Source organism: Dendrobates tinctorius, unplaced genomic scaffold (assembly GCF_039654945.1).
Source record: "Dendrobates tinctorius isolate UK_male_01 unplaced genomic scaffold, ASM3965494v1 ptg000070l, whole genome shotgun sequence".
Lineage (NCBI taxonomy): Eukaryota > Metazoa > Chordata > Amphibia > Anura > Dendrobatidae > Dendrobates > Dendrobates tinctorius.
The window spans coordinates 91,536,169-91,562,914 of NW_027361738.1; the positions used below are offsets into that span (position 1 = coordinate 91,536,169).

Genomic DNA, 26,746 nt, shown 5'->3' on the forward strand with positions numbered 1-26,746 from the left:
CCCCTATGTACAAGAATATAACTACTATAATACTGCCCCCTATGTACAAGAATATAACTACTATAATACTGCTCCTATGTACAAGAATATAACTACTATAATACTGCCTCTATGTACAAGAATATAACTACTATAATACTGCCCCTATGTACAAGAATATAACTACTATAATACTGCTCATATGTACAAGAGTATAGCTACTATAATACTGCCCCTATGTACAAGAATATAACTACTATAATACTGCCCCTATGTACAAGAATATAACTACTATAATACTGCCCCCTATGTACAAGAATATAACTACTATAATACTGCTCCTATTTACAAGAATATAACTACTATAATACTGCCCCTATGTACAAGAATATAACTACTATAATACTGCTCATATGTTCAAGAATATAACTACTATAATACTGCCCCTATGTACAAGAACATAACTACTATAATACTGCTCCCTATGTACAAGAATATATCTGCTATAATACTGCCCCTATATACAAGAATATAACTACTATAATACTGCCCCTATGTACAAGAATATAACTACTATAATACTGCCCCTATGTACAAGAATATATCTACTATAATACTGCCCCTATATACAAGAATATAACTACTATAATACTGCCCCTATGTACAAGAATATAGCTACTATAATACTGCCCCTATGTACAAGAATATAACTACTATAATACTGCCTCCTATGTACAAGAATATAACTACTATAATACTGCTCCTATGTACAAGAATATAACTACTATAATACTGCTCCTGTCATGGTCACGCCTGGCTGGACACAGCACCCCCAGCAGGGCGGATTTAGATGACACACGTGACCCTGGATACACCGCCTCCAGTTGGGCGAATTTACATAATAACACGCGCAGCTGGACACGCCGCCTCCAACAGGCGAATTTCGGAAATACACGTAAGTCTGGAAACCCTGCCTCCAGTAAGGCGAATTTAAACAATAAGGGAAAACCTGGGTAACAATAACAATGGTGGCCCTGCGATAGGGAATGGGGACGTGGAGACCTCCTGCACTCCCCTGAGTCAGTGTCTCTACACTCCTAACGTTCCCTAGGCCGGTTCCGCACCGGGCGCCACTCAGGATACCTTTAAACCCTAGCTCACCCTGCACCTAAACCCTCACTAGGGAAATGGTCGGTGCGGAAACTAATCCCACCACCGCACTAAACACACATAAGGAAAAGAGACAAAACGGGAACACCACTTAGCTTTGCTCTGTTGCTTATGCTCCCGGCAATAGAGCCCACCACCTGCGTGCATCTTTTCCTCCGACCGGGTGCAACACCATAGTGCAGCCTTGGAGCAAACAGAGTCCACCACCTCCATGCAGCTGTCCAGAAAACAGAGTCCAGCATAAGAGTCCAGCTTTCCGCCAAAGAGCCCAGCATGTTGAGTCCAGCTTTCCAGCAACCCAATCCAGCATCATGAGTGCAGCTCTACACCATAGCTGCCATACAAGAATATAACTACTATAATACTGCCCCTATGCACGAGAATATAACTACTATAGTACTGCCCCTATGTACAAGAATATAACTACTATAATACTGCCCCTATGTACAAGAATATAACTACTATATTACTGCCCCTATGTACAAGAATATAACTACTATAATACTGCCCCTATATACAAGAATATAACAACTATAATACTGCCCCTATGTACAAGAATATCACTACTATAATACTGTCCCTATATACAAGAATATAACTACTATATACCTCCCCTATGTACAAGAATATAACTACTATAGTACTGCCCCTATGTACAAGAATATAACTACTATAATACTGCTCCTATGTACAAGAATATAACTACTATAATACTGCCCCTATGTACAAGAATATAACTACTATAATACTGCTCCTATATACAAGAATATAACTACTATAGTACTGCCCCTATGTACAAGAATATAACTACTATAATACTGCTCCTATATACAAGAATATAACTACTATAATAGTGCCCCTATGTACAAGAATATAACTACTATAATACTGCTCCTATGTACAAGAATATAACTACTATAATACTGCTCCTATATACAAGGATATAACTACAATAATACTGCCCCTATGTACAAGAATATAACTACTATATTACTGCTCCTATGTACAAGAATATAACTACTATAATACTGCCCCTATATACAAGAATATAACAACTATAATACTGCCCCTATGTACAAGAATATCACTACTATAATACTGCCCGTATATACAAGAATATAACTACTATATACCGCCCCATGTACAAGAATATAACTACTATAGTACTGCCCCTATGTACAAGAATATAACTACTATAATACTGCTCCTATGTACAAGAATATAACTACTATAATACTGCCCCTATGTACAAGAATATAACTTCTATAATACTGTCCCTATGTACAAGAATATAACTACTATAATACTGCTCCTATATACAAGAATATAACTACTATAATACTGCCCCTATGTACAAGAATATAACTACTATAATACTGCTCCTATGTACAAGAATATAACTACTATAATACTGCTCCTATGTACAAGAATATAACTACTATAATACTGCCCCCTATGCACAGAGAACACAGGAGCACTTCAGACAACAGCTGTCAATTTTTTGGGGGTTGTAAGTCCTCCATGCACATTACAAACCCGACGATATCAACTGATTCAGCTGACACTCTTTTGTGTATGGCATCCCCGAATAATTTATTGTCAGAGGCTGTAGGATGTGGCATGTCCGATTTTTGATGATTCTTTTGTTCTTTCTGAGATCAGCTGTTGCCAGATATGTTTGGTGTTGACTCTCTCATACAGAACACAGGAAAAATCATCTGATTGAGCTTTCCGGTGTACTGAAGATCCGGCCAAGATGGTTAGAAGCCAAAGATCAGCCGAATCATTGTTCAGCGGACAGCCATCTTATGTGTATAGCGGTCTTCACTCTTCTTTTCCAGCTAGAGGACACATCCATCAGCTCTTGTCTATGTATGGGCAGCTGAAGGTTCTGTGATTTGTGTTTCCATCGTTGTAAGTAATGCTAGTGATGTTAGTACTGGTCAGGTTTGACCTTTATCTTCTTCTTTATATTCCCCCTTATCTCACCTTATCTCAGATATAGAGCCCATTCTTTTCCCATCCTCTAGACTCTTCACCTCTGTAGAGACTTTATCACTTTCCTTATCTCACTTCTTATTATCGCCTGTTATGGAATTTCACTTTTTCGCTCACCAAACAAATGATCCGCATCATTATTCTGTTCTTTATTGTTTAACATATTCTAAATTCTTCTTCCTCTTTAAATTTTCTTTCAAATCAGCAGATAAATCCTAATCGAGTCAAGTTGTGCCTCCACCGGATCGGGATCATACACCGGTGGCAATGACTGCACCAAGATAGGCGACATCGGAAGACATTTCTTTATGCCAGTTTTGCCAAAGAGTCTAAAACCTGCTCATCGGGGACGGACTGTGACCGCCAAATGTCCTGGAGCAGAAAGTACTGAATGTCTGGACCCTGCCCCATCATGGTTCTCCGGCATATACAATACGCACACACGTGAAATGCACACATACACATCATTACACACAAATGTCAACTTGGGATTAAAATATTTTCTACAAGAAAATATAAAAGACTAAATAAAATCCACGTGTGAACGACCTCTAAAAACGTGCGGGGCGGCACTGTGTCCTTCATTCTCATGCTGTTGCACATGTTGGTGAAACACGTGATCACCTTCCCATGCTTATAGCTTTAACAGCCAGAACAGTATTTTATTATTATTTTTTTGTAAACTTTACTAGATGAAGCCTTGTATTTTAGGGACCATTGTGACACGACATATTTTAGCTACATTTTATGAACTTTTGCTATGAGCAAAATGCAGAAAAATAAACATTTGCACCATTCTTATTTGCGCAATTTACTGATCACCAAAAATAATGTGTTACCTGATTTATACGGGTCGTAAGGATTACAGAGATACCAAATGTGTCTATAATACTTTTATTTATTTAAATAAGTGTATAAGGCTAGGTTCACATTTGCAGATGGCCGAGCTGCGGAGGGCTGTGTAGTTCCTCCATGAAGCTCCGCCCACTGCCACACCTCCTCCGGTCAGCTCCGTCTACGTCCGCACGCCGCCTACGTACCTATCTTTAACATTGGGTGCGCAGGCCGGGTCTTCATGGAGGAAGTCCTCATCCCTCTGCAGCTCAGCCATCTGCAAATGTGAACCTAGCCTTACATAAGGCACTTATTGTTATCATTTTGCACTGCTGTTTGGGACCAAATAATCTCAAATTTTTTAAATTTTCTGCTTTTTTTTCTAACTATCATATACTGGCACTAGGACTGATCCAATGGTGCTGTATGCAAATCAAAATATGGGAACCGGAGACAGACTGCAAAATAAAATCTGTCATTTTCCCATGCGTTAATGCAGCTGTGTATTTTTTAACCCCTTCACTACCAAGGGTGGTTTGCACGTTAACTCCCGGGCCAATTTTTACAATTCTGACCACTGTCCCTTTATGAGGTCATAACTCTGAAATGCTTCCATGGATCCCGGTGATTCTGACATTGTTTTCTCGTGACATATTGTACTTCATGTTAGTGGTAAAATTTCATTCAAATAACTTGCGTTTATTTGTGAAAAAAATGGAAATTTGGCGAAAATTTTTAAAATTTCGCAATTTTCCAAATTTGAATATTTATGCCCTTAAATCACGGCACACAAAAACTTGATAACTAACATTTCCCACATGTTTACTTTACATCAGCACAATTTTGGAACCCAAATTTTTTTTTGTTAGGAAGTTATAAGGGTTAAAATTTGACAAGCAATTTCTAATTTTTGCAACACCATTTTATTTTTACGGACCACATCACATTTGAAGCCACTTTGAGGGGTCTATATGATAGAAAATACCCAAAAGTGACACCATTCTAAAATCTGCACCCCTTACGGTGCTCAAAACCACATTCAAGAAGTTTATTAACCCTTTAGGTGCATCACAGGAATTTTTTGAATATTTAAAAAAAAATGAACATTTAACTTTTTTTCACAAAAAAAATACTTCACGTTCAATTTTTTTTATTTTACCAAGGGTAACAGGAGAAATTGGACTGCAAAAGTTATTGTGCAATTTGTCCTGAGTATGCTGATACCTGATATGTGGGAGGGGAACGACTGTTTAGGCGCATAGCAGAGCTCAGAATGGAAGGAGCGCCATTTGACTTTCTCAATGCAAAATTGGCTGGAATTCTGATCGGATGCCATGTCGCGTTTGGAGAGCCCCTGATGTACCTAAACAGTGGAAACCCCCACAAGTGACCCCATTTTGGAAACTAGACCCCCCAAGAAACTTATCTAGATATGTGCTGAGAACTTTGAACCCACAAGGGCTTCACAGAAGCTTATAACGTACAGCGGTACAATTAAAAAATTATATTATTTCCACAAAAATGATCTTTTCACCCTCAATTCTTATTTTTCCAAGGGTAACAGGACCCTAAAAGTTATTGTGCAATTTGTCCTGAGTACGCTGATACCCCACATGTGGGGGTAAACCACTATTTGGGCGCATGGCAGAGCTCGGAAGGGAAGCAGCGCCATTTGACGTTTTTGGCTGGAATTGAGACCGGACACCATGTCGCGTTTGGAAAGCCCCTGATGTACCTAAACAGTGGAAACCCCCCACAAGTGACCCCATTTTGGAAAATAGACCCCACAAAGAACTTATCTAGATGTGTGGTGAGAACTTTGAACCCTCCAGTGCTTCACAGAAATTTATAATGCCCGGGCATGAAAATAAAAAAATCGTATTTTTCCACAAACATGATCAATTAGTCCCCAATTTTTTTATTTTCCCAATGGTACCAGGAGAAATTGGACCCCAAAAGTTGTTGTCCAATTTGTCCTGAGTACGCTGATACCCCATATGTGGGAGAAAACTACTGTATGGGCACACGTCAGGGCTCGGAAGGGAAGTAGTGACGTTTTGGAATGCAGACTTTGATGGAATGGTCTGCGGGTGTCATGCATGTTTGGAGAGCCCCTGATGTACCTAAACTATTGAAACTCCCCACAAGTGACCCCATTTTGGAAACTAGACCCCCCACGGAACTTATCTAGATGTGTGGTGAGCACTTTGAACCCCCAAGTGATTCACAGAAGTTTATAACGCCCGGGCATGAAAATAAAAAAAATTGTATTTTTTCCACAAACATGATCAATTAGTCCCCAATTTTTTTATTTTCCCAAGGGTACCAGGAGAAATTGGACCCCAAAAGTTGTTGTCCAATTTGTCCTGAGTACGCTGATACCTCATATGTGGGAGAAAACTACTGTATGGGCACACGTCAGGGCTCGGAAGGGAAGTAGTGACGTTTTGGAATGCAGACTTTGATGGAATGGTCTGCGGGTGTCATGCACGTTTGGACAGCCCCTGATGTACCTAAACTACTGAAACTCCCCACAAGTGACCCCATTTTGGAAACTAGACCCCCCACGGAACTTATCTAGATGTGTGGTGAGCACTTTGAACCCCCAAGTGATTCACAGAAGTTTATAACGCCCGGGCATGAAAATAAAAAAATCATTTTTTTTCCACAAAAATGATATTTTTGCCCCCAATTTTTTATTTTCCTAAGGGTAATAAGAGAAATTGGACCCCAATAGTTGTTTTGCAATTTGTCCTGAGTAGGCTGATACCCTACATGTGGGGGTAAAACACTGGGCGCATGGCAGAGCTTGGAAGGGAAGGAGCACCATTTGACTTTTTCAACGCAGAATTGGCCGGAATTGAGATCCGACGCCATGTTGCATTTGGAGAGCACCTGATGTGCCAAACAGTGGAAACCCCCAATTATAACTCCAACCCTAACCCCAACACACCCCTAACCCTAATCTCAGCCCTAACTATAGCCCTAACCCTAGCCCCAACCCTAGCTCCAACCCTAGCCCTAACCCTAGCCCTAACCCTAGCCCTGGCCCTAACCCTAATGGGAAAATGGAAATAAATACATTTTTTTTATTTTATTATTTTTCCCTAAGGGGGTGATAACGGGGGGTTTGCTTTACTATTTATGGCGGGTTTTTATGTTTGGCAGCTGTCACACGCTAAAAGACGCTTTTTATTGTAAAAATAGTTTTTGCATCACCACATATTGAGAGCTATAATTTTTCCGTATTTTGACTCACCGAGTCATGTGAGGTCTTATTTTTTGTGGGACGAGTTGACGTTTTTATTGGTGCCATTTTCAGGCACGTGGCATTTTTTGATCGCTTTTTATTCCGATTTTTGGGACGCAGAATGAACGAAAACCAGGGTTTCATGAAATTCTTTTGGGCGGTGCGTTTACACCATTCCGCGTGCGGTAAAATTGATAAAGCGGTTTTATTCTTCGGGTCGGTACGGTTACAGCGATACCTCATTTATGTCGTTTTTTATGTTTTGGTGGTTTTATGCAATGAAAACTATTTTATATAAAAAATAACTATTTTTGCATCGCTTTATTCTGCGAGCTATAGCTTTTCTATTTTTTTGCTGATGATGCTGTATGATGGCTCGTTTTTTGCAGGACAAGATGACGTTTTCAGTGGTATCATGGATATTTATATGTGTCTTTTTGATCGCGCATTATTGCACTTTTTGTTCGGCGGTATGATAATAAATCATTATTTTTTGCTTCGTTTTTTATTTTTAATTTTTAAGGGGCTCGCTAAAGGGGTTAAATAATGGGACAGTTTTACAGGGCAGGTCGTTACGGACGCGGCGATACCAAATATGTGTACTTTTATTGTTTTTTTTTTTATTTTTTAAAAAATGAATTTATTTGGGAATATTTTTTTATTTCTAATTTATTTAGCGATTTTTTTAAAATTAATTTTACACTTTTTTTTTAACTTTATTAGGTTGTCCCAGGGGGGACATCACTGTCCTGTGACAGATCAGCGATCTGTCACAGGCACTGCACAGGCTTTCCTCATGCCTGCGCTCTGCAAGCACTGAGGAAGCCAGCTCCCTGCAGGCCCCCGAAGGTCCCCACCACCATATTGGATCCGGGGACCTACAGGGAAAGAGACCACTGCAGCAGCGCTGCACATTGCGCTGCTGTGGGGGGCTCAGGGAAGCACGGAGGGAGCCCCCTCCCTGCCGATGCTTCCCTTTAACCCCTGGCACACCGCGATCATGTTTGGTCGCGGTGTGCAAGGGGTGAACGTGTCGGGGGCGGTCCGTGACTGCCCCTGACACATTGTGCCGGGTGTCAGTTGTGATAATCAGCTGACACCCGGCTGCGATCAGCGGCGCTCACCACGTGAGCGCTGCTGATCTCACTAGACGTACTTGTCATGATCTGACAGTTTTAAATTGCACTGGGTGAACTTTTTTTACTTTGGAAAGTTCCAAGGTGTCTTGACTGTCCCCGGTGGTGGTTAGTGGTATTGCACTTTAGGTTTTTATGCAAGTTAATTATGTATCAGGTGTGACACCCAATAAAGGTGTGCTAGGGGTGTGCAATCACTGCCTGTGATATTGTGAGATTGTTTTCACTCTGGGGGAGAGCCTGGAGGAAGGATGGCGCTGGTGAGGAGTCCTGCGCAGCTTAGCCAGGGGGGACGTATTTCAGCTATGGTGTCTGGACGAAGGGCTGGCATGGCGTGGTGGGGTCGCAGTGATGGTGTCAGCGGGAAGTGTCTGCATGGACTGGTGGAGTGGCGACTATGGAGAGTGGCACTCACCATGTGGGACTTGGCTGCTGAGCTGGACTCAAGCATGCTTGACTTCGTGTCAGAAGCTGAACTCATCCTTGGGACTCTGGTACTAAGCAGCTGCAACTGGTGGGGGACTCTGCTCCGAGGCTGCACTAAGGTGAAGGATCCTGTTATGGTGATGGATCCAGGTGGAGGAGAAGATGCACGCAGGTGGTGGGCTCTGTTGCTAGGAGCGTACGCAACAGAGCAAAGCTAAGTGGTGTTTCCCCTGTATTGTCTCTCTCCCTCATGTGTGTTATTAGTGCAGTGGTGGGATTAGTTTCCGCACCGACCTATTCCCTAGTGAGGGTTTAGGTTCAGGGCGAGCTAGGGCGTTGAGGTACGCGTGCGGCGCCCGGTGCGAAACCGGCATAAGGAATGTTAGGAGTGCAGGGACACAGGCTCAGGGGAGCTTAGGAGGTCTCCACGTCCCCCATTCCCTATCGCCGGGCCCACCATTGTTAAAGTTTCCCAGGTTCCCCCTTATTATTTAAATTCGCCTTACTGGAGGCGGGGTTTCCAGAATTATTGTATAACGTGTAATACCTAAATTTGCCAGGTGGAGGCGGCGTATCCACCGGCACGTTTTATTATTTAAATGCGCCCCACTGGAGGCGGTGTATCCAGGGTCACGTGTGTTATGGGTTCGCCTTGCGGAAACATCTGCGTCCTGACACACGTGATCATGACATTATCACAGGCCCTACAGTTTTTTTCTGGTGAGCCTTGGCCATGTGGAGACCTATGGTATTTGATGCCGGGCCTCACTGAGGTGTGGGGAGCGGCAAGGTGTGTTAGAGCCGCTGCAGCAGCAGTTATCAGGGTCTGGGGCCTCTGCTCAGCTAACCAGAAAATAAAAAAAAATAAAAAAATGGCGGCTGCGGTCTGGCTAAAGCCCCCTAGAATCGCTGCTGGGGAGCGGGACTGGTTCATGCATCCGGGCGCACCCAGGCAGGTGGGAGGAATGGTGCCCCACGGAGCTGCCTGGTATTCCCCGAGGTGAAGGGGTACGCCCCTGTGGTGAGCTGACTGGTGTGATAGTCCGCGGGGTTTACGCCAAATCTTCTATACCATCGAAGAAGCCGCCCTCCTGGTTGTGTGGAGGCGACCAGCGAGTGTATATTTCCTCCATTTTCCGTCCCCTTCTCCTCCTGGTGTGTGCAGCAGGTGTGCTGCGGGGGAGTAGGGACAAATCTCAACCCCCGCCATTAACCAACCCTGGAGGCGCAGACCTCATGGTGAAAGGGTTGGAGGGTGGTGTCCCTTGGTGAATAGCGGGGGTGTGAGTGTGGTGACACAGGGGGACGCCTCTGTTGTCAAGTCCAGAATGAGTTCACCAAATTTATGACAAACGAATGTGTGCAATAAACGTTCAGGTCCGGACCTGCGTGTGAACGAGCATGTATGGGTGCCACCAAAAATCATCTTGTGGAAATGTGTTGTGGAGTCTGATTAGCTCTTAACAAACATACACTTACATAAACTCGTTCCCCAGGTCGGCGCTGTGGAGATGAGTGGTGCCTCCAAAATGAACTTTATTGCCTATACCAGCGGTGCGTTTGTCATAAACCTGAAGTGTCAGGTAGTGGTGGGGTGAACTCAGGGTCTGGGCGTCCCTGCTGTAGGTGTTTCCCTAATGAGGGGTGGTCTTGAGGGTCCAGAGGCCCCTCATTAAGGAGGGGGTATTGTCATGATCTGACAGTTTTGAATTGCACTGGGTGAACTTTTTTTTACTTTGGAAAGTTCCAAGGTGTCTTGACTGTCCCCGGAGGTGGTTAGTGGTATTGCACTTTAGGTTTTTGTGCAAGTTAATTATGTATCAGGTGTGACACCCTATAAAGGTGTGCTAGGGGTGTGCAATCACTGCCTGTGATATTGTGAGATTGTTTTCACTCTGGGGGAGAGCCTGGAGGAAGGATGGAGCTGGTCAGGAGTCCTGCGCAGCTTAGCCAGGGGGGACGTGTTTCAGCTATGGTGTCTGGACGAAGGGCTGGCATGGCGTGGTGGGGTCGCAGTGATGGTGTCAGCGGGAAGTGTCTGCATGGACTGGTGGAGTGGCGACTATGGAGAGTGGCACTCACCATGTGGGACTTGGCTGCTGAGCTGGACTCAAGCATGCTTGACTTCGTGTCAGAAGCTGAACTCATCCTTGGGACTCTGGTACTAAGCAGCTGCAACTGGTGGGGGACTCTGCTCCGAGGCTGCACTAAGGTGAAGGATCCTGTTATGGTGATGGATCCAGGTGGAGGAGAAGATGCACGCAGGTGGTGGGCTCTGTTGCTAGGAGCGTACGCAACAGAGCAAAGCTAAGTGGTGTTTCCCCTGTATTGTCTCTTTCCCTCATGTGTGTTATTAGTGCAGTGGTGGGATTAGTTTCCGCACCGACCTATTCCCTAGTGAGGGTTTAGGTTCAGGGCGAGCTAGGGCGTTGAGGTACGCGTGCGGCGCCCGGTGCGAAACCGGCATAGGGAATGTTAGGAGTGCAGGGACACAGGCTCAGGGGAGCTTAGGAGGTCTCCACGTCCCCCATTCCCTATCGCAGGGCCCACCATTGTTAAAGTTTCCCAGGTTCCCCCCTTATTATTTAAATTCGCCTTACTGGAGGCGGGGTTTCCAGAATTATTGTATAACGTGTAATACCTAAATTTGCCAGGTGGAGGCGGCGTATCCACCGGCACGTTTTATTATTTAAATGCGCCCCACTGGAGGCGGTGTATCCAGGGTCACGTGTGTTATGGGTTCGCCTTGCGGAAACATCTGCGTCCTGACACACGTGATCATGAAAGTACTATTCCATCCTTGGGACTTAGGTCCCAGGTCACATGGACGGAATAGTACGTCCAATGTAGGTAAGGGGTTAAGCAATGCTCTTTTGATCTGGCACATAGACATGTATCTGTGTGTAACGATACAATCTGCTCAGAGGAAAAAAAGATTGAGGTTTTTAGGCAGAGAAAATTGTCTAATGCACATTAGTGGAGCCAGTGTCTCACTGTTAATGTTTCTGCCTTTCACTCTGAAGGTCCGCTCCTGAGTTTCCATCTCTTCATTATGCAAATTGTCTCTTCAGAGAGGAAGATGCCTACAGATCTATTGCCACATATTGGAAGCAGCGATCCTAAAAGTCATTATCGACTCTTTAACGAGCCTCGCAATATGACTTAGAATTAAAGCCAAATCAGAATCTCAATCTACAGACATGGTGTTTCAGGGTGTTGCCCCTCATCAGTGTAAAGTATGAGATCTGATTTGGCTAAGTGAGGAACACTGAACTGGGTATTGACTTTTAGGATCAGTGCTTCCTATATGTGGCACTAGAGTTCTAGTCCTCTTCCTCTCTAAAGAGGCAATTTGCATATTTAATTTCCCAGAGGGGCATGCAGAGCTTATAAGTCTCCTCACTCTGACTTGTCGCTCTCCACAATAAGAAACGTTACCCCTTAGAACCCAGTCCAGAGCCTCTCAACTAGCCAAATCAGATCTCATCCTTTGGACTGAGGAGGGGGCAGCATGTCGAAACACTGTGCCTGCAAACTGAGATTCTGGTTTGGCTTTTATCCTAAGTCACGTGGCAAGACTTGGTAAAGAGTCGATATTGACTTTTAGGATCGCCGCTTCCAATAAGTGGCGCTGCAGTTCTCTTGTCCTCTTCCTCTCTGATGAGACAATTTGCATATTATATTTCCCAGAGGAGCATGCGAGGCTTATAAGTCTCCTCACTCTGACATGCCAGGCTTGGTTTGTCACTGTTGACAAGGAGAAACGTCATGCCCTAGACCCCAGTCTCTGCAGTAAAAAGCTACAAAATAAAAATGAGAATTAATCAAATACTGTATATAAATGCTGGAGACCCCTCCTCCAAATGTCCTACCTGGAAAGGAGAACAGAATAAGATCCTTGTGTGAAGAGTTACACTTGAAATCAGCAATGCTGGCAAACACATATCCACATGTCTGTTTCTCACAAGTTTTCTACAATTGTATCCAGTCTAATCTATCATCCAGGGCATGAACCTTCTAAGGAACAAAAACCTACTCTTGTAAAAGAAACACTCCTCCTCCTCCTGTTCCTCCTCCTCCAATCAAAGTTTTTATCCTCTTACTATATTGCAGTCACCATATTATCCAGCACTGTGTACTTACAATTGCTCATTTTGCCTTTCTACCAGGCAATTGTTCTCTTTTCCATTAGGTCTATAACATCACATGATTAATAACTGACGAGCTGAATCTACGCTCTATGTAAAAATAGGAGGTCAATTTCCTCTGCACAAGTCTTAAGTTGCTGCAAAAGTTCCTGGCAGGGTGAGGAGGGAGCAGCTGGGTCAGGAGGTGAAGAGGGGAATGATACATGCACGGAAAAGGGACTTCCTGATTCTACATAGACCAGAGAAAAGAGAAGAATTAGCTAAGGTGAAAGGAAAAATGAGCAACTGTAAGTTCACAGTGCTGTATAATATGGTGACTGTACAATATAAAGGGTTCTTTTACACTTACTGGGTTTTTTGCGGCCCGTTTTCAGGGGCCGCAAAAAACCTTCTTGGATATGGGGTACCGCAAAAACAAGTTACTGTTGTTTTTGCAGTACCATTGAAATGTATTGCGGCCGTGTCTGTACGCCGTGAAAAATATCGAACAAGCTCAATATTTTTTCACTGTCGCAAATACAGACCTCCCGACCATACGGAGCATGGCCCTACTACTAATTTTTGCGGGCCGATTTTGCAGCCCCATAGAAATCTTTTGGGGCCACAAAAACGGCCAGCAAAAACACGGTAAGTGTAAAAAAAACCCTTAGAGTATAGAAACTTTGATGAGACGAGGAGGAGGAGGAAGAAGAGGAAGAGGAGTGCTTCTTTAGTGAGGCACTATCCCATAAATTTAGGACAATAGGACACACTCCATAGCCAAAAGAACTGTCAATTGTTAAAAAAAAGAAAAACATCTCATCCAGACAATGACATCACTTGTTAATGCAGTAGTGTTGCTAGTGTGGCGCCCCTGAGGCTTCAGTCGCCACAGAGGTACTGCACCTTCTCCTAAAGTGTAGTGCCCCACCATCCAGGTAGGGTGGGAACTCCCTTTCACATTCCAACACCTGCACCCCACACACAGGATAGTTCAGCAGGGACCCATCCATGCTTTATGCTGGAAAGGTCATAGGGTGCCTTTTGTGGTCCCTAGCTTCGTAACATGAGAGGTGCTGGGGAGGCGGGTGGAGTTAGATAAAAAGACAGGGAAGGTGTAGGATTTCAAGTCAGTCTGGGGTGAGTCCCAGAGAAGGAGGTCAGTCTGCAGAAGAGGGCAGGCGGAGTAGGAGAGGACAGCCACTCTGTGAGGAGTGGGGATCCCTGGAAGAAGGGATGGAGGAAGGAGTGCTGCAGCTGCCTCAGTGACCTGAGCCAGCTGGCACGGGAAGGAAGAGAAGGAGAAAGAGACGTAGACCGGAGACTACAGATTCCATAGGAGAGATAGAACAGATCGGAACGAGGGAGAATAGGACGGTGGGAAGCAGGTTGAGAAAGAGAGAGAACCCTTCCAGTCCAGAGCGCAAAGGCCGGTGCCCGGTCCCCGAGGTTGATTGGATCTTTATGTCTGGCAACAGACACCGGAGGAGTAGTGAGCCGCTAACGCCTTGCTCCCATCATAGACTTGGGACACAACAGCAACTGGATAGTGAGCCGGGACGCAGAGTGGAGTCCCCGAAGCAGGCTACAGCTGTCTGTCATACAAGTAGAGACTAGGAACACCTTGAGAGAGGCATTCCAGGGTAACTAAGTACTGGAGTGCTTCGCACCTAAAGGCGCATTGGAGGAGTCATTCAGGAAGGTACATGTTGGCGGAGTGTGGAGGGGAGAATCCTATCCTGCCTAGAGGTTGGCTGGGGCCCTGACCCGAAGAACACAGTGCGGAGGCAGGCGTGTGTGTGAACTGCAAACAGTGAGTAAAGCTTTGGAACCGCATACTCTGGTGTCCTCCAGTTATTCCAGCACCGCTACACCTGGGTACCAGCATCTATACCATTCTGCGCCTCTCCTCATCCATTGCACCTACACTGCCCTGGGACTACAGCTCCACCTGTGGGGAGCTACACCATCTTTGCTGCACCACACCATCAGTCCCAGCGGATCTGTATGCAGCGTTGGCTCAACATCTCACTTGCCAAACACCACGGGTGGCGTCACAAACTATCCAAATAAACTATTACACCATTAACATCATCGTCATTGATATTGGGCGCCCAGGGCCACGGACCGGGTCACCACTGCTGTGACACATTCCCCTTGACACCGGCTCGGTACCGAGTACCCCACAGCCCTGGGTGTGAGGGGCGACCCAATTTTGGCGTCACGAACAGGATGACGAGACCCGATGCCATCGGGTTCTGTGTGCCTGAGATTTGTGAGACTTTGTGCTTTTGAAAATGTGCAGAAGACCTGATTTAATAGACTGTAAAATGGACATTAGAAATGGCCGCTGGCGCGGAGAAGAAGGGCGTGAAGAGAAGGGAGGTCCTAAGAAAAGACCGCGAAGAGTATTGGGCCTTCCCTGCCTGAATTACTATGTGACAGCGACATGGCCCACCCCCCGAGGGGTTCGTACACTGGCTTGGTATAGAGGCGCTGGAAGAAGACGCCGCCCCCGGAAGGAGGGGAAGAAGAAGCCAGTGGCGGGAAAGGGGCCAAGGCAGGAAGAAGAACGCCAGAACGCCATTTTGGAGAGTGAGGGAAGGAGGCCCGCGGAGCGCGGGCAAACGGATCTCCCTGGCGCCATGGCTGACGGCTCCAACCCGAACTCCAGAATGAACCACCAGCAACTAGAAGCTGAAATAGCTGAATTGACAGCCAGTCTGCAGCTGAGGAAGGAAGCCTTGGAGAAGCTGAGATGGCAGCGCTCCTCGGCGGGGCCTACACCACCGGCGCCCCTGAATTTGGTACCCTTGCCACGGGTACCTGCCGCCGCTGCACCGGAGCCGAGACCACACCGCCAGGAGGCCCCAGGTACGTCTGGTGCCCCGACAACTGGGAAGGCCCTGGGGTGCACCACGGTCGCAACAGCTGGCCAGGTCGTGCTAGATCTGGTCTGGGACCGGAATACCAGCCCCTGGAGGGGAACAGCATTAGTAACCTAAACTTTCAACTCTCGTGACCCAGGAGGGTTTGCTTGCACCAGTTGTGCCTTGTTTTGCTATCATGTTTTTCTGGTAGCACTTTGGTGCCCTGCTTTTGATTGGCAGAGTTTTTTTCTACATTTGGAACTGAGGAGATCATGAACGCTGTATGATCCAAAACTTTTATTGTAAATAGTTGCACCTCTTTAGGTGCCCTTTCTTGGTTTTACATATAGGACCCCTTTGTGAAGATAATGGTTACACAAAGACACTTTGCGAAGATGATGTTTTTGAATGGACACTTTTCGAAGAATGATGTCTACCTCAAGGGACACTGCAAGAAATCCCGGCTGGGAGCAGTGTTCAGCACTTTGCAAGAATCTTTGAATGTTTTATGATAACGTATTTGATAATGTTGTGTCTTATGAAAAGTAAATGTCTTTTATAGCATGTTTGATAGAGAAAATTAGAAAAGTTTGGAGATAGAATGTGAGAATTGAATAAAGAATGAAGAGTTGAAAGTAGACAGGTGACAGACCAGGTATTTGCGGTCAGTGTCTTGCGTCTAGAAGAAACAGTGAAAGTAGAAAAATAAATGTGTACTAGAGAGAAAGAATAATTGCACTTTGAACTAAGAATTGCACTTAAAGAAATTTTTGATACTAAGATAGGAAGTTAGCCTGTTAGTAACGTTTAAGAAATGTGCCTCCTATATTAGGAAGATTAGATAAGTATTGTTAAACAGCATTTAAAATTTTTGTGTGTTCCTGTATTGTACCTTTTGTTGTCTTGCAGCCCGTGGACGTGCTGTGTTTAACGGGGGGGTATGTGGTGCCCCTGAGGCTTCAGTCGCCACAGAGGTACTACACCTTCTCCAAAGGTGTGGCACCCCACCATACAGGTAGGGTGGGAACTCCCTTTCACAATCCAACACCTGCACCCCTCCCACAGGATAGTTCAGCAGGGACCCATCCATGCTTTATGCTGGAAAGGTCATAGGATGCCTTTTGTGGTCCCTGGCTTCGTAACACGAGAGGTGCTGGGGAGGCAGGTGGAGTTAGATATAAAAGACAGGGAAGGTGTAGGATTTCAAGTCAGTCTGGGGTGAGTCCCAGAGAAGGAGGCCAGTCTGCAGAAGAGGGCAGGCGGAGTAGGAGAGGACAGCCACTCGGTGAGGAGTGAGGATCCCTGGAAGAAGGGATGGAGGAAGGAGTGCTGCAGCTGCCCCAGTGAATTGGGCCAGCTGGCACAGGAAGGAAGAGAAGGAGAAAGAGACATAGACCGGAGACTACAGATTCCATAGGAGAGATAGAACAGATCGGAACGAAGGAGAATAGAAGGACGGTGGGAAGCAAGTTGAGAAAGAGAGAGAACCCTTCCAGTCCAGAGCGCAAAGGCCGGGGCCCGATCCCCGAGGTTGATTGGATCTTTATGTCCGGCAACAGACACCGGAGGAGTAGTGAGCCACTAACGCCTTACTCCCATCATAGACTTGGGACACAACTGGATAGTGAGCTGGGACGCAGAGAGGAGTCCTCGAAGCAGGCTACAGCTGTCTGTCATACAAGTAGAGACTAGGAACACCTAGAGAGAGGCATTCCAGGGTAACTAAGTACTGGTGTGCTTCGCACCTAAAGGCGCATTGGAGGAGTCGTTCAGTAAGGTACATATTGGCGGAGTGTGGAGGGGAGAATCCTATCCTGCCTAGAGGTTGGCTGGGGCCCTGACCCGAAGAACACAGTGCGGAGGCAGGCATTTGTGTGAACTGCAAACAGTGAGTAAAGCTTTGGAACCGCATACTCTGGTGTCCTCCAGTTATTCCAGCACTGCTACACCTGGGTACCAACATCTATACCATTCTGTGCCTCTCCTCATCCATTGCACCTACACTGCCCTGGGACTACAGCTCCACCTGTGGGGAGCTATACCATCTCTGCTGCACCGCACCATCAGTCCCAGTGGATCTGCATGCAGCATTAGCTCAACATCTAACTTGCCAAACACCACGGGTGGCGTCACGAACTATCCAAATAAACTATTACACCATTAACATCACCGCCATTGATATTGGGCGCCCAGGGCCACGGACCGGGTCACCGCTGCTGTGACACATTCCCCTTGACACCGGCTCGGTACCGAGTACCCCACAGCCCTGGGTGTGAGGGGCGACCCGCTAGCATCGGGCATCCGGGGTGCATACACCTGACTTTTGACCTGGTGCCCAGAATCCCTTTTTTCAGTTTTATCCAGATATTCCTGATGTGGATATGGTTGAATACTAAGGTGGAGCCATCAGTCTATCTGATGCCGGGGCTGCGTACAGGCGGCACAGGTGACACAACACAGTGATCTGTTTGCTTGGGGTACGAGCCATTCTGGTCAACGTAGGAGCAGGATTAGGTCAATAATAGGTTTTGTTTTCATTAGAGGCGTAATGACAGGCACTCGTATTGTCTGACTCACAATAGTAGGGTGCTAAAGGGACAGAAAGGGGTGTCATTACTCTTGGGGGCACCATATTTTTGTGGGGCACAAAATAGGTACTACTATATAACGGCACATAGAGGACACCATTACTGTGTGCGGGACACAAGGGTGGGTTCTTATTTTTTGGAGGAAGGATTATTGCAGGAAACTAGAGTTGAGCGAAACGGGTTGAACAATTTCAAAAGTCGCCGACTTTTGGCAAAGTTGGGTTTCATGAAACGAAACCCGACCCTAGGATGAGGTCGGCCACGAGGTCGGCGACTTACGCGCCAAAGTCGCGTTTCAAAAGTTTGTTTAGCGCTCTTTTTCAGCCAATCAGGATCCACGGACACTGTTGGCAACATGATGACATAGGCAGGGGTCACAACCATCTTTCAGAAGGGCATGCAAGTGATTGGCTTGCTTTGGTGGGCGTCACAGGGGTTATAAAAGGGCGTTCACGCCGACCGCCATCTTACTTCTGCCGATCTTAGCATAGGGAGAGGTTGCTGATTCTGTAGGGAGAGCGTTAGGCAGGGAAGAAGAAAAAAAAACTGCTTCTGCTGCTAGCGATTTTGCCTGTGCAACACACCAGTCACTGTGTGTGCAGTGCAAGGGGAGGCTATATTGTGGTGGATCAGCGGTGTTGGTTGTTAGGCTGCCTTCTAAGGCTTCCTGACAGCTGCATTGCTGTTTCCCCACTGCTCTGCAAACTGCTTTTTTAAAAGCAATCCCAATTTTTTTTTGTCCTGCTGAGGTACTGAGCGTGCATTTATTCACACCATACAGCGGTGTACGCTCCTCACACAGTACCGTGTAACGGCTGTTATCACAGCCACAGTGAAGCTATCTGTGTGTCACTGTGGAAGGATAAGTGGAGGACTTGTTCCGTTCTTACAGACCTACACTCTAGGGAGATTCCTATTCTGCCCAATTCTACAATTCACTTTTTTCACACCTGTGCCATCGAGCCTGTGACATAGCGCTCTGATATTCAGTGGGCCTCACACAATCCAAAAGTGTCCAGTGTCCACAAGTGTCTGCAGAAATTCAAAATCTCCCTTATCCTGTAGTCACTTTTTTCACACCTGTGCCATCGAGCCTGTGACATAGCGCTCTGATATTCAGTGGGCCTCACACAATCCAAAAGTGTCCAGTGTCCACAAGTGTCTGCAGAAATTCAAAATCTCCCTTATCCTGTAGTCACTTTTTTCACACCTGCTGCATCGAGCCTGTGACATAGCGCTCTGATATTCAGTGGGTCTCACACAATCCAAGTGTCCAGTGTCCACAAGTGTCTGCAGAAATTCAAAATCTCCCTTATCCTGTAGTCACTTTTTTCACACCTGTGCCATCGAGCCTGTGACATAGCGCTCTGATATTCAGTGGGCCTCACACAATCCAAAAGTGTCCAGTGTCCACAAGTGTCTGCAGAAATTCAAAATCTCCCTTATCCTGTAGTCACTTTTTTCACACCTGTGCCATCGAGCCTGTGACATAGCGCTCTGATATTCAGTGGGCCTCACACAATCCAAAAGTGTCCAGTGTCCACAAGTGTCTGCAGAAATTCAAAATCTCCCTTATCCTGTAGTCACTTTTTTCACACCTGTGCCATCGAGCCTGTGACATAGCGCTCTGATATTCAGTGGGCCTCACACAATCCAAAAGTGTCCAGTGTCCACAAGTGTCTGCAGAAATTCAAAATCTCCCTTATCCTGTAGTCACATTTTCACACCTGCTGCATCGAGCCTGTGACATAGCGCTCTGATATTCAGTGGGCCTCACACAATCCAAGTGTCCAGTGTCCACAAGTGTCTGCAGAAATTCAAAATCTCCCTTATCCTGTAGTCACTTTTTTCACACCTGTGCTATCGAGCCTGTGACATAGCGCTCTGATATTCAGTGGGCCTCACACAATCCAAGTGTCCAGTGTCCACAAGTGTCTGCAGAAATTCAAAATCTCCCTTATCCTGTAGTCACTTCTTTCACACCTGTGCCATCGAGCCTGTGACATAGCGCTCTGATATTCAGTGGGCCTCACACAATCCAAAAGTGTCTAGTGTCCACAAGTGTCTGCAGAAATTCAAAATCTCCCTTATCCTGTAGTCACTTTTTTCACACCTGCTGCATCGAGCCTGTGACATAGCGCTCTGATATTCAGTCGGCCTCACACAATCCAAGTGTCCAGTGTCCACAAGTGTCTGCAGAAAATCTAAATCTCCCCTGTCCTATAGACACCTTGTACCTTGTTTTACATTACTATATAGTTTGGTAATGATGGTGTTGGTGGTGGATCTGATGGTAGTGGCAAAAGCAAAATAGGACCGAATGCAGGAGGTGTTGAGCCTGCGTCATCGTCTGGCTCCATAAGGCTTCGAAGGCTTAGTTTTCAAGGAGTTGGCAAACCGCTTTTAACGCCAGAGCATCAGGAAAAAGTTTTGTCTTACATTGCTGACTCAGCCTCCAGCTCTATCGCCTCCTCTTCTTCAGTTGTAAAAAGTAAAAGCACTAAGTCGTCATTGGAGGCTCATGTTCATGAACCACACCTTTCCTTGTGTCCTTCACCCTAACCAAGATTGAAGGATGACGCAGGCCATACTACTGATTACTCCATGGAGCTGTTTTAACATACCATGCCTGGATTATCAAGTGAAATGGTGAATTACCCAGGCCAAGATGAATCTGACATGGAGTGCACTGATGCACAGCCGCTGATAGATGATTCTGCTGGTACATTCACTCAGAGCACTACATTGTCCTTGCAGTGTACAGAGCGAGATTCTGACCCTGATGAGACTCAAGTGCCCCTTCCCGCACACTATACCACCATACACGGTGACACAGAGGAAGGTGCACATGACATTGAAGAGGAGGTGAAGGATGACCCAGTTGTTGACCCAGATTGGCATCCATTGGGGGAAGAGGGTGCTGCTTCCAATAGCTCAGATGAGGAGCATCCACAGCAGACATCGACATCGCAATAGCTGTTATCTGGCAGGCCCGGAGCACTCCAAAGACAGGTTCCAAAAATCAAAAGAGTTGCTGGACAGCTTGTCCAGAGGGTCAAAACATCACAGCGTGCTAGACCGCAAAATGTCTGCCAAAGTAGGAAGAGTGCAGTGTGGCACTTTTTTGAACAAAATCCTCATGATCAGGCCAAGGTTATCTGTAAGAAGTGCGCAAAGACCTTTAGCCGAGGGAAAAATCTGAAAAATTTGAATACCAGTTGCACGCTTAGACATTTAACCAGCATGCACTTGCAAGCGTGGACACAACACCAAACCTCAAGTGCCACATGTGCAACTGATCACAACGAAGGTAGTCAGCAACGCTACATTGTTTCCCCCACTGTAAGCCCACCGGTTAGCACAGCAGCAAATGTTGAGGTGTCGTTGCAAGGCCACAGCAGTCAGGGAATCCCACTGTTATATCAACGAAATACTGAATCTAAGCCATCAGAAAGAACACCAACTCCATCACCATCATCAACCCTCTCTCAGTCCGCCCTGTCCACCGCTACTTCCACCATATGCAGCTCTCAAGTCCAGCTCACCCTCCCAGACACTATGAGTAGGTCAAGAAAGTACTCAGTCTCTCATCCGCGTACACTGGGTTTGAACGCCCACATTGCCAATCTAATCTTGTTTCAGATGATGCCCTATCGGTTGGTGGAAAGAGCAGCTTTCCGCGAACTCATGGCCTATGCAGTACCACGCTATGACCTACCCAGTCGCCACTTCTTCTCTCGCAAAGCCATCCCAGCCCTCCACCATCATGTGAAAGACCGCATTGTCCATGCACTCAAGCAGTCAGTGAGTGGAAAGGTGAACCTCACAACTGATGCATGGTCCAGTCGGCATGGCCAGGGCCGTTACGTGTCCATCACTGCGCACTGGGTTAATGTGGTGGATGCAGGGTCCACAGGGGACAGCGGTGGTGGGACAGTGCTGCCTAGCCCACGGTATAGGAAACAGTTGGCTGTAGGCGTTCCACCCTCCTCCTCCTCCTCCAGAAGCGAAGGCTCGTCCACAGAGCGCAGTCGTACGAGCACTCCATCTGCAGCTGCCACTGTTGCACACGAGGTTTCCCCCTATCGAGCAGCTAGTGGAAAGCGTCAGCAGGCTGTGTTGCAGATGATGTGTTTGGGCGACAGACACACCGCCGAGGTGCTGGCCGAGTACTTGAAGCGACAAACTGAGTCATGGCTGGGCAGTGTACATCTTGAGGCAGGCAAGGTAGTTAGTGATAACGGCCATAATTTTGTGGCAGCCATAGCCCTTTCAAAACTCAGCCACATACCTTGCTTGGCTCACACCTTGAACCTGGTGGTGCAGTGCTTCCTCAAAAATTATCCGGAGTTAACAGCCCTGCTCCATAAGGTGCGAAGACTGTGCGCGCACATCCGCCGGTCGCCTGTACACTCCGTTCGTATGCAGAAGCTGCAGCGATTGCTCCACCTTCCCAACCACCGCCTCATTATCGACATTGCAACAAGGTGGAACTCCACCCTGCACATGGTGGAGCGGCTGTGCGAGCAGAGGCAGGCCATAATGCATTTGTGGGAGGATACACGGCCAGGCACTTTGAGAGCAGACATGGAGTTGACAGGTGTGCAGTGGTCGAAGCTGAAAGACCTCTGTAAAGTCCTTCAGTGTTTTGAGGAATGCACACGGCTGGTAAGCGCAGACGACGCCATCCTAAGCATGAGCATCCCACTTATGCGTCTGCTCATGCAAACTTTGACGCACCTTAAGGAGCAGGCGTCTGCAGCCAATGTTGACGAGGAGGAAGAGGTGGAGGGAATCCTTGATGACATTCAGCCATTGTCTGCTCAGGGACCTCTCCTGGACGAGTTGGAGGAAGAAGAGGAGGAGGAGGATGATGATGGGGATGATTACTTAGGGGAGGAGGATGCATCTCGTGGGGCAAGTGAAAATGTTGGCGTGGCAAAGTCTGGTACAGGGTTTGTGCGTGACTGGAGGGATGTGGATTTGCCAGAAAGTGCTCCTCCAACCAGCACTCGCAGTGCATCATTGACACCGGGAACATTGGCCCACATGTCAGATTATGCCCTGCGGATCCTAAAAAGGGACCCCCGCAAATGATGAACGATGACGACTACTGGTTGGCCAGCATCCTGGATCCACGCTATAAAGGCAAATTACAAAACATCATGCCACAGGAGAACCTTGACCTAATATTGGCTAATAAACAAGCAACTCTGGTAAATCGGTTGCTTGAGGCATTCCCAGCACACAGCAGCGGTGATGGTTCTCACACGAGCCGTACGGGCCGGGGGCAGCATGGCAGAGGTGTTCATGGTGCACACAGCAGAAGTGGCGTTGGAGACAGGGGTTTCATGACAATGTTGTGGACTGATTTTTCAAGTACCGCTCACACAACTGGTAATACAGCATCGATGGAAAGTGACAGGAGACAGCAGTTGTCAACTATGGTTACAAACTACTTTTCCTCCCATATCGATGTTCTCCCACACAGGTCATTCCCCTTTGACTATTGGGCCGCTAAACTGGATACCTGGCCTGAATTGGCACAATATGCCTTACAGGAGCTTGCTTGCCCAGCTGCAAGTGTGCTATCGGAAAGAGTCTTCAGTGCAGTTGGATCAATCCTGACAGAAAAAAGGACCCATCTGTCAACCCAAAATGTGGATGATCTAACCTTCATTAAAATGAACCATGCATGGGTTTCCAAGGATTTTGTCCCACCTTCCCCTGATGACACATAGGGTGACAGAAAAATGGCTTGCTTTGGTCCACCTCTTCCTGGGACTTGACCTATTTCGCCTTTTGCATCAGCTGAATGTCCAACATCAACATATGCCACTTTCTAAAACTCCCTAACTGTGCTGCCTCCCCCCCCCCATGGCCGGGGTCACCACCTAGCGCACGACACCGTGCGAGTGCCGTTGCCCTGGACAGGTGGGTAGGCCGACTCTTGGGCGCGGGCACTGGCACAGGGTCCCTCATAGTGCAATCAAGTGTCTCTGACGGTGGTGGTGCACACCCGCCGTCAGACACACCGTCGTACTATGAGGGGCCAAGTGCCAGTACCGACGCCCACGAGTGGGCCCCCCTTGCTTGGGCAGGGCCCCAGCATTTGCAATCTTTACCTCTCCCTGCTCCTCCGCTGTGTAGTCTGGGCCGTCAAATCCATACTGTGCCTGACACCGTCTGAGCCTGCCTCCTGATGTATAGACATATCTTTTGAATGTGTACGCTATCCATACATGTTATCCGGGGATACGGTACCAGGCCCGGATTGGCCACTTACCCAACCGGGCATTTTCCCGCTGGGCCGCCATTTTCATGCCGTTATGGGCCGCTGGCTGGGCGCCCGCTCCTCTGGCCGCTTGCCAGATAATGCGGCGGCGGCCACCGGCCTCTTCTTTCCTGCCGCCGGCCCTTTAAATTTGCTGGCAAGGTGGCAGGCAGCGGCACCCTAGGGGGTTAAGAACGTGCCGCGCGGCGCGACGTGACGCTGCACGTCGTCGGACGTTCTTTGAGGGCGGAGAGCCGGAAGGCGCGCGCCTCTTCCCTCTGCTATGCTCTTCTTCCGTCACTGGCTGGCTGCCTGTGCCAGGCACAGTGACTGACTGGGCCTATCAACGGCGTCGCCGCGGCAGCGTTCACCGACTCTCCCAGGCCAGGAAGCAGGAATTTATCCAGCCTAAGTGTCCAGGGACCAGAGGAGGCTGGGCAGTGGGAGCTGCTGTGCGCGACTCGACTCCTACCCCCGCGTGCCGGGCTCAGGGTAGGCTGAAGTTCATTCAAAGCGGTGTGGGCCTTGGCCGGGGGTGAGTTAAAAGAGGCTGGGGGTGTGCACTGATGTGATGATGGATAATATATATATATATATATATATATATATATATATATATACAGGGCAGGACTGGGGGGGCCGCCATCTGCCAGGGTGGATGTATATACAGGGACTGGTCACTGGGGGGCTGCCATCTGCCTGTACTGATGTGGATGTATATTACAGGGCAGGACTGGGGGGCTACCATCTGGCTGCACTGATGTGGGTGTATATACAGGGACTGGGGGGCCGCCATCTGCCTGCGCTGATGTGGATTTATATACAGGGCAGGACTGTTGGGGGCTGTCATTTGCCTGCGCTGATGTGGATGTATATACAGGGACTGGGGGGCCGCCATCTGCCTGCGCTGATGTGGATGTATATTACAGGGCAGGACTGGGGGGCCGCCATCTGCCTGCGATGATGTGGATGTATATTACAGGGCAGGACTGGGGGGCCGCCATCTGCCTGCACTGATATGGATGTATATACAGGGACTGGGGGGCCGCCGTCTGCCTACGCTGATGTGGATGTATATTACAGGGCAGGACTGGGGGACCACCATCTGCCTACACTGATGTGGATGTATATACAGGGACTGGGGGGACGACGTCTGCCTGCGCTCATGTGGATGTATATTACAGGGCAGGACTGGGGGGCAGCCATCTGCCTGCACTGATATGGATGTATATACAGGGACTGGGGGGCCGCCATCTGCCTACGCTGATGTGGATGTATATTACAGGGCAGGACTGGGAGGCCGCCATCTGCCTGCACTGATGTGGATGTATATACACGGCAGGACTGGGGGGCCGCCATCTGCCTGCGCTGATGTGGATGTATATACAGGGACTGGGGGACCACTGTCTGCCTGCACTGATGTGGATGTATATACAGGGACTGGGCGGGCCGCCATCTGCCTGCGCTGATGTGGATGTATATACAGGGAAGGACGGGGGGGCTGCCATCTGCCTGCGCTGATGTGGATGTATATACAGGGCAGGACTGGGGGGCCGCCATCTGCCTGCGCTGATGTGGATGTATATACACGGCAGGACTGGGGGGCCGCCATCTGCCTGCGCTGATGTGGATGTATATACAGGGACTGGGGGACCGCCGTCTGCCTGCACTGATGTGGATGTATATTACAGGGCAGGACTGGGGGGCGGCCATCTGCCTGCACTGATGTGGATGTATATGCAGGGACTGGGGGGCCGCCGTCTGCCTGCGCTGATGTGGATGTATATTACAGGGCAGGACTGGGGGCCGCCATCTGCCTGCGCTGATGTGGATGTATATACAGGGACTGGGGGGGCCGCCATCTGCCTGCGCTGATGTGGATGTATATACAGGGAAGGACGGGGGGCCGCCATCTGCCTGCGCTGATGTGGATGTATATACAGGGCAGGACTGGGGGGGCCGCCAGCTGCCTGCGCTGATGTGGATGTATATACAGGGCAGGACTTCCTTTCTTTCTCTCTGTTCTTTCTCTGTTCTCTTTCTTTCCCCTCTTTCTTTCTATTCTTTCTCTCTTCTGTGTTCTTTCTTTATTTC

At 47.6% G+C, this 26,746-nt stretch overlaps 1 protein-coding gene across 1 annotated transcript in view; it reads right to left on the reverse strand.

The window, feature by feature from the left end:
* The window catches only part of THSD7A (thrombospondin type 1 domain containing 7A), a 730,410-nt gene that overhangs the window by 637,031 nt on the left and 66,633 nt on the right, over positions 1-26,746 (reverse strand). The window lies entirely within an intron of this gene.